Source organism: Nipponia nippon, unplaced genomic scaffold (genome assembly GCF_047370975.1).
Source record: "Nipponia nippon isolate SJK-2023a ecotype South Korea unplaced genomic scaffold, ASM4737097v1 scaffold_1, whole genome shotgun sequence".
NCBI classification, from domain to species: domain Eukaryota; kingdom Metazoa; phylum Chordata; class Aves; order Pelecaniformes; family Threskiornithidae; genus Nipponia; species Nipponia nippon.
In genome coordinates this window covers 100,689,658-100,698,417 of record NW_028262290.1, presented here as the reverse complement: position 1 = coordinate 100,698,417, position 8,760 = coordinate 100,689,658, and the positions used below count along the sequence as shown (strand labels likewise).

General features: G+C 40.7%; 1 non-coding gene across 1 annotated transcript; it reads right to left on the bottom strand.

Annotated features, from left to right (window-relative positions):
• Positions 1-4,020: 4,020 nt before the first annotated feature.
• Positions 4,021-4,206, bottom strand: LOC148057517 (U2 spliceosomal RNA). Its single transcript, XR_015700162.1, has one exon. It is a non-coding gene; the product is annotated as a U2 spliceosomal RNA (small nuclear RNA).
• Between the last annotated feature and the right edge of the window lie 4,554 nt (positions 4,207-8,760).

Here is an 8,760-nt window from a genome sequence, read left to right as displayed (position 1 = left end):
AAGCCCATTATAGACTATTGAATAAATGGCAGAACTTTTAAAGATGGTCCAAATAATGATTCCAGTCCCTAGATGGAGTGTTTATAGACTTCAGCTTATTAAATGCTTTGCGTGAGTATCCTAAGCCACATCTGAAAAATCCCATTAATGAATTTTATTAAAAGAAGTTTGTAATTATTCCAGCGTATTGAGGACTTTTCCATCTGATGTATCCTCTCTGCGTTAGACATCTTTATGAACTTCTTTTGCAAAATGCTTTTCTCTCTCAAAATTTATTATTCGACTCGTGAATTTTCTATTGAATACAAACAAGATGAGACCACAGAAATGGTAAGTGTGCTTCAATTTGTGAAACTGAATTCATATTTTGACTTATGAATTCAGTAAATATTGTACAGACATTCCAAAAAGAATAGTAATACCTTGTCTAAATAAAGCAGGCCAGATTTTTTAAAATGAGGGAAAACATACAGACTGCTACATGACTGTTCAATTTTAATATTCAGTTACGGTTACACATGTGTACATGAAGCAGCTATCTGCATATGCCAATGCAGCAGTAGACACTAAACCAGCCATCTGTATATTCTATACCCTATTTACATAAGAAATACAGTAATTGCCCATTTCTTCTCTAGGAATATTTGCATGGTTTTCCACATTCTTTTCTAAAAAAACCCTCCATAAATTCAGCATGTAACTGGATGAGTGTTTTAGTATATACAGGCCAGAGTTTATAATTTAAAATTCGCATTGAAATATCAATGCTATCAGGATTTCTCCAATGGAGGACTGATCTCTCCAAGAACAGGTACTTCTCCCGTCACGGAGCCACTCAAGAATTAGGCATAAGCTGTAGCGCTACCACGTGCTCCCCTTTCCAGCACTGGCAGCCTGAGAGTTTGGAGTACAGAAGAGGCCAACTGCACCTTCACACTTCATTCTCCAGGAAACTGAGTGAGGTCACAGGAGGATGAAAGGATGAGATTAACTGGAGCTGCCCAGAATGTGCTGCAAAAGTCATCGAGCACAGAAAAGAAGTTGGCTGGCAAAACACCTGAACTCCTGAGTGAAACCGTCCACCTGGCCCAGTCTGTTGGACATGAAAGGCTCCTGGCAGCTGCTGCCAGAGTGTTTTCTAGCCTCTCTCAGTTGGAAAATGGCCAAAGCAAGGCTTTACAGCAGATGGCTCTGCCCATAAGACACTAAAAGACACAGACCTGTGCATTTTTTCCCTGTGACAGTTTCTGCAGCAGCAGGGCCCACCACTGGTAAGGGAGCATTGATCTCTTCTCCAGCCAGGAAGCATTTTGAACACACCTGTGTGCCACGAGCAGCCAGCGTACCACAGCTTGGAAACACTTGGAGTTTCAACCAAAACTAAAAGGCAGACATTTGAGTCAATAACCGCTGCACTAACTCAGTCGTTGGCCAGACTAGAAATGCTCTCAGGAGCTGAGTGGGAAGCTGGGTGAGGAAGGAAGTGCAGGTTTAGTGACAAGTGCTCAGCCGAAGCTTCCCAGCCTGCCTTCCTCAATTACTGCCAGAAGCAGTGGCTAAGGATCCCCATCACCTCTAATTCAAATGCTTTGCAATACTCACACACAGGCATCTTACATGTAAATAGTTGCAATACAGAGAGAACAGTATCATGGCTACAGACTTTTATCAAGCACCTGCAAGTATATTTTGACACAAAGTGAACGTGGGCTTAATCTGTGGTTTTGTACAAAAAAGTGTTAGTGAAGGGATGTGGCTGTGACAGTTTGCAGGGATGGGAGAGGTAGATGAGAGTATGAGGCTAAGGTCCCCTTATTCGTGTGGGGCAAATACATTGGCTGGGACTATTTTGAGGGGGTGAGGTTACGTGACAGAAGGGTGAGGGACACCTCCTCATGAACATGCAATAAAGGCAGGAGTCCTTGGGCCAGTCACCCGACGTGGCATCTTTGGCTGCTGCCATCTATGGATGCTATGGGTACATTTGGCCACTGCTAGTTGCAGTAATTGAAGAAATTAAGATTGAGGACTCCACGTTTGAATTCATAAAGGTAGATGTTTCAACAGCTCCCTAAATAGTTTCTTCACAGGGCTCAAAGCAGAGGTAGGAGGAGGGGGAACAAAAAGCTTTGGTACGGCACAGCAAAAGCTGGGCATCATCTCCTCCACAGACGATGATGACTTCTCCACAACAGTAATATTCTGCTGCATGTGAAGAAATAGTTCATGGATTTAGCTGAGTTCCTTTGGCTGGGGGACAATCTAGATAAAATGAGAACTATAACAACATTTGGTATAGTCACTCTATCGGGACATTTTTAAGCACCAACTTTACTACCGAAGGTGCCATTCAGAAATTTCTTTCATTGATGAATCTTACTGAGTTTCCAAATAGCACAATGGGCCATACTGTTGTAAGAAACTAGTGTACTTGTTTCATGGAGGTTAAAACCACCTCATGTACTCAGCAAAAGAACAGTAAGCAACTCAGTGAGACACCCTGGAAGCGAGGCTTGAATTTTCTGCTCACAGTCCTGCGCTCTAATAGATACAGGACATTTCTACAGCCAGGAACACAACCTTTGGGACCCATGGTTAAACATCTGGAAATTCGATATAATTCTGAAGATTAGTTAGGATACACTAGTGTTGAGAAGTACCTGTAGGTAGTCAGCCACATCTTACTTTAAGACCTCTGGCTAAAACAGAAAACAGCATTTATACACAAAAAGTCAGGATTACAGAAACGGAAGTTTCTTCAGCGTAACCAGTGCCAGAGCATGCAGACAAATAAAACCCCCAAAATATCCTTTAATAAAAAAATATCAATGCCAACAAAGGTATTAAACTCTAAAGAAATGTAGGCTGGGGTTTCTGAAAGATGATGCATGCTTCTACGAGTTCCCCAAACCATATCTATCCTGGAGGCAAAAACCTGAAACCATTAAAAATATACGAAAATGAAAACAATGCCTGGAAGGCTTCCCAAACATCCATGCCCTCCATAGTGTCCTCATTGCATCTCCTCAACTGACAAAACCTGAATCTTCACCACTTCTCCTGGGAATTTCCAAGTTCTCTGCTTAGGCTCTGGCATGGCTTACAATGCCCTGGATGTCAACAGGGCTTACCCAAGTGGGTCTGACAGGGTTCAGTACTTCTGGTTCTTCCCTCTGTTCTTCTAACAAAGAGAAAGGACCACAGCATTGTCTGTCTGAATTGTAAGAACAGGATAAAACTTCAAAGAAAAAGAGCTTTAGAGCTATAAATGGTCTCTCTACACAACTCTTCTACCTATTCCCTATGAAAAGAGTTCAGGAGGTTCAGGCTCCTCAGACCTTTCAGTAAGGTTTTTACATGAGGAAATAGCTTCTTAGCAACTCCTTTGCCCTGATCTGAAAGACATTTTAAATTCTTTATAGTCCTCCTGCTTTCCAGTAAAAACAAAACAAGCTGTTTAACTTCATTGCAGCCTGACAGTTTATAGCTCCTGTATTGTCTCTTAATCACACTGAGGTGTCTGTTGAAGGATGTAGCATTGTTTTAACTTCCTGCTAGCTTTTTTCTTACACAGCCTGCCATTAAACTAAATTAACTGCATTCATATTGTAGCCATAATTTACAACTTTTTAAAGAGACATAACACAGATCTTTAAAATCATAAGTGGCCCACAAAGAAGGTGAATGCAAGAAGGGTTATTCTACGTCATACATAAAAAGAAATAGGGGAGCATCAATGGAAAAGGCAGATCAGAGTTTCAAAGCCAAGAGAAGGGGGTGCTTCTTCACACAGTGTGTCAAGACAGTTGCTGCACCCTTCTTGCTGCAGAATGTTAAAATTTACCTGGCTCAGAAAAAACATGAAAATTAGTGGAAAAAAATATACACAAAGACCCGCTTTGGCTCAGAAAGTCCTTGAACCACAAGTCACTGTAGGCTGGGAAAATACTGTTGTGAAATATTGCTGTATATGCGCCTGGCTTATACATTTTTCTCCCAGCACTCATGAGTGTCCGCCCCTCCCGTCACCCACTCCTATTCCCTGGGGCACTGCATTGGTAGGTCAAGGCACAGAGCAAGCTCCAAGTTCACCTCCCACTTCCCACACTCATTTAACATCATGTCCTCATATTGAAGATGTCTGTGGCATAAACTAAACAAGAATGGACACTACACTTGATTTTAGCTAAAAGGCTGAGAAAGGACGTGGAGACAAGACAACAAGTTAGTGTAAGCCAGCATGGCAGTTCCTGCGGTCTCATCATGGTGCTATTCCATGCCCTGTCTGTGTCTCCGTGGAGGAGAGCAAGGACTTGACAACACGAAGAAGCCACCATTCTATACTAACATCATTACCAGTGTGAGACATGAATGAGTAGAAGAAATATGTGCCTTCATTTCCCCCCCCCCCCATTTAAAAGTGTGTAAGATTGTATTTTATCTTTTGATAATTCTTTTCTTGATTTGCTAAATTTTGTTTCCGTCCTAACTACTAACCTATTTTGCTTCTTTTCCTTATTTTTCCTTAGTTCTACAACATTGCAACACACCCTCCCGTTTCTTCAATGAATCTCTCTTGATTGTTACAACCACAGCTCTTCCAGAGCTCCTTCAATCTTAGACTCTCCTCAGATCAAGATATGAATATATTGTGGGCCCTTTGACATCTGCATGAGATTTGTATTGTATCAATCTGGTTTCATAACTAAGAAGTTTTAATCAGAGAAAAAGAAGTCCCTCATCCAAAGTCTGTGATATTTGCAGAGGAAAGGCAAAGCAGGCCTTAAACTGCTTGTCCTATGCTCTTTCCATAAAATATTGCTGCACCCTTCAAACTGGAACCCACAGTAAAATCCTTCTGTTATTTTTAGTCTGAAGGCAGTTTCCTTCATCCCCTTTCCTTACTGAATGATTGTAAATCCAGCCATTCTAGGTTGCTGAACAAAGTGAACAGGCTCATCCAACACATCACATCCTTTTGGAAAAATGATTTAAAAAACCCTATAATTTTGACTGCCTGCTTGGTGAAATATTATACATATGCTAACACCATGGGTCAAAGCAATAAAATGCAGGAACTCTTTCATTCATACACTCACAAATGTTCCTATATTCCAGGCTGAAATGAACGGTCAGCAAAGATGGGATGCAAGAGAGATCTGAAGTGTCTTTACTACACACCAATGATGTTGTGAGCCACAGTCAGCTGAACCTGCAACCTCCATACACTGTAATCCATCCTTTGGAAATCATATCATTCAGCTCCATGCCCTGCGAAAATTGAGATGCAAAAAAAGTCCCAATAATATTAATTCACTTCATCTTTTTTGTACCAGACAGTACACGCAGCACCAACTTTGTACCAGATTTGTCAGTAAATATCCCCTTCGCATTCCTTTTTTAAGATTTTTCTCTACAATACTGAGTAGGAACTATCTGCAGACGGTGATTACCTTTAGATAAATCCTGATAGGTACCAGATACCTCCAGTCACTGTGCCGTTTTCATTAAATGAGAAAAGACAAACATCCCATTGAAAAGAAAACTAATAACTTTTGAAAAAAAGGGAAGGGCTTGATGAGATGATACCATACTATAAGCTTTTGTTGTGGGCAAACAGAATCCTATAGTTCAAAGTAATTATCTCATCAAGTTCCACCTCATTAGGGTTGAAACTAGACATCATAATGAACAGTGGACTAATAATTAACCAATGAGAACTTGGTTTTAGTCCAGCTTGCTATCGTTTTTTTGTAATATATTTGTTGGTTTCAGCTCATCACCCCCAACTTCACCGGACAAGATGACACACCTCTTCATTTTCTATTCATCATAAGCCTATGGGTGAATTAGTAAATTAGATTAAATTTCCTTTCCCAGTGCCAGAGGGGCACTGGGAAATTTGCATGAACTCCCTTCCCAGGACACAGCGCGGGGAGAAAAGGGAGAAGCAGGAATTGTCAGAGCAAGTTCAGTTTTGCCCCCTGGACCTTCTGCATTTTTGTGGAGGAGGGCAGAATGTATCAACACACCCTCTCTTCCAGTCCAAAAAGATAGCGCTATGATGAGAAGCGGGAGATCACTTCATAAATTAAAGGTGGCTACAAAATATTTTGGGACATTAAGTACTATCTGCAGCAGGACAACTCTGTTGTAGATGGGAACTGGCAGAGTAGAGATTAGGGAGTCATTAGTCACACTATCACTCAGAGGATTAAATTTTAATACTTCCTTTTCCTTACTATCCTTCTCCCCACTGTGATTTTTTTTTTTACCCCTGCACCTGTCCTCTAGATATTAGATAACCTGAACATGAAAGAGAAGAACCTTTTTGACAGCAAAGCTGAAATCCTCCTGTTTTGTCATGCATTCAAATGGGAATCAGACTAACTGAATCCCGACCTACTTATCAGACTGAAACTCCTGCCGGGAAGTATCAATAAAAAGGCCCACTGGGAGGTCATTCAGACTGGTCATGGCTATTATGGGAAATGTGAAAGAGAGGGTAGCTATCCTAACAAAAATTCATTTTTATATAGTGTTACTTCTTAAGTATCTACCTATCCAAAATGTGATAACTTTTCATCGCAGTTTTCCTTTAAAATAAGCTTCCAGGTCAACTTCCAGTGACAATGAATAAGTCAGCTTCATTAATCAGACTAGAGCACTTAATGGACCACTTAACAGAAATTGTTTCTCTGAGAGTGGCCAAGGGTCTTCACTGGCAGTAAACACAAAATGGTTGAAGGTCTGCACAGTATCCTATCATGTTTATCATGCTCCTTAGAGTAAGTAAAGTGATTACAGGCTTTTCAAAAAATTATTTTTAGCCCACGTAAGGTAAAGTAAAATAATCTCAATGGAGCATTCACTAGAGACTTTTTGAAGCAAAAGATAAAAACCTTGGAGCTTCAAAGACACACAGATGCAAAGGGTAGCAAAGCAGGCAGCTCCACACTTGCTCCTCAGCATGCGTGTTTCTACCCAGCCTTTTCCCACAGTAGGCACATGGAAGGAGTTTTCAACGGCCCTGCAAAGGGCTGGGCGCCTGGCCTGTCTCTGCCTTTTTAAAATGAGCCCCAACTGAGAAGTCTCTGTCGTACATTACATTTTTGGCAATTTCTTCAGGGTGAGGCAAGTTGTTTCTCTCTGCAGGCCTCTAATCCCTCCCTGTGCTGACTTAATATGAAGTATAAACACTTCACCAGAGAGGCCCATGATGAGTTGCATGTGAAGGTCACGCTACCTTCTGCCATCCTTTCCCTCTCCCTATTTTCCCATGAGTCTATGTATCCTTTCAAATCTGAGGTCATCTTTATGGTGGTGCCAACTATTATTACAAATGCGAACCATTTAAAATGTGTGTCTGCATACACACATATGTATTTTTATATATATATATATGCATATTCTGAAAACAAAACATAAATTAAAACTACAGTCTCCCCATTTTAACAAAGCGCCAGATTCAGGCAGTTGAACGCACTGAGGGATCAAAAGAAAAAAAGAAAGGAATAAATCTCTCTCCACTTTTGAAATCTAGCCCAAGGGCAGCAATCACTGAGTTAAATTCTCTGGTCTGTGTTATGTAGAAGGTCAAACTACATGGCTGTAATGGTCCCTCTTGGCCTAAAATACCTATGAAAAAATATGGCACAGCTTTGCCTTTGCAGCAGATAGTAGGACATTTCCTTTACCCCTCGTGTTGGGAACCTGTGCCTGAAATCTGCCAGAGCAACAGATATTTTTATTAGTAATTTCAGATTAAAAATATTAAGCACAGCAGGCGAGAAATTCACGGAATCATCCAGTGTTGTTTTTAAAGCCCTTGTCTATGATCTCATCGTTGCTACTAAAGCTCATGCTGTTTCCATGGCATTTCTGATTAACCAGCGACCCAGCTTCTAAACTGTTTAATTTTTTATTAATATAAATTGAAATATATTTGTGATTTACACCCTTTTCACCCATTTATGCTAACTAGAGCTTATTTAGAGGAAGCATCCTTCAGTTTCTTAGCTGAGGGCACTGTACGTGCCTCTAAGGCACAATACAGCTTCCGCAGCAGGAAGCCCGTTCTTCGGTTCTTCGTACAACGCAGGTAATGTCCTACACATCCCAACTTCTCCGTGTCTCACCATACACGTCTCGTGTCAGCAAAACAGGCTTAGCTGAAAATATCCCAATAGCATCTAATGATATTTATTTTACCTTAGAATTAAAACGGTTATTTTATGTTCTGTTCGCAGGGCTGAGGGATCTAGAAACAAGGAAGGTTTTGATAGAAAATCCAAATCCAGCATAGTTTATTCCCATGGGGCTCTGGTGACATGGAGCAGCACTGCTGGCTTGTGATTTGGCAACGTGATTTCTTGATTTTGAGTGATTTTAAATACACATTACATAAAGATTTATCAGCATTTTATCAAAGATTTATAATTTTGCACCTAATTTTAAACATCCTCCTCCACTGTGCTCTGCCCCAGAGGCATGAGCGTACCACATAAAGGTAGAACTAGTCAAATAGCAAGAGAAAATACCACAAGACCATATATAAGCCACAAATATAAAAGATCTTTGTGCTCGGGGGGAAGAGGGAGAAGTGGAAGTGATAAGACCTGCACAAGGGCCAATATTTAGTTTAAAACATTTCTGCCTTTCCTTTGGATTTTTAGAAGTGGGAAAAAACATCCAAAGCAGGTGGGCATGGGCTGTGTTATTTGAGCAACAGTATTTAAATGCTATCACTCTTTCAAGTAA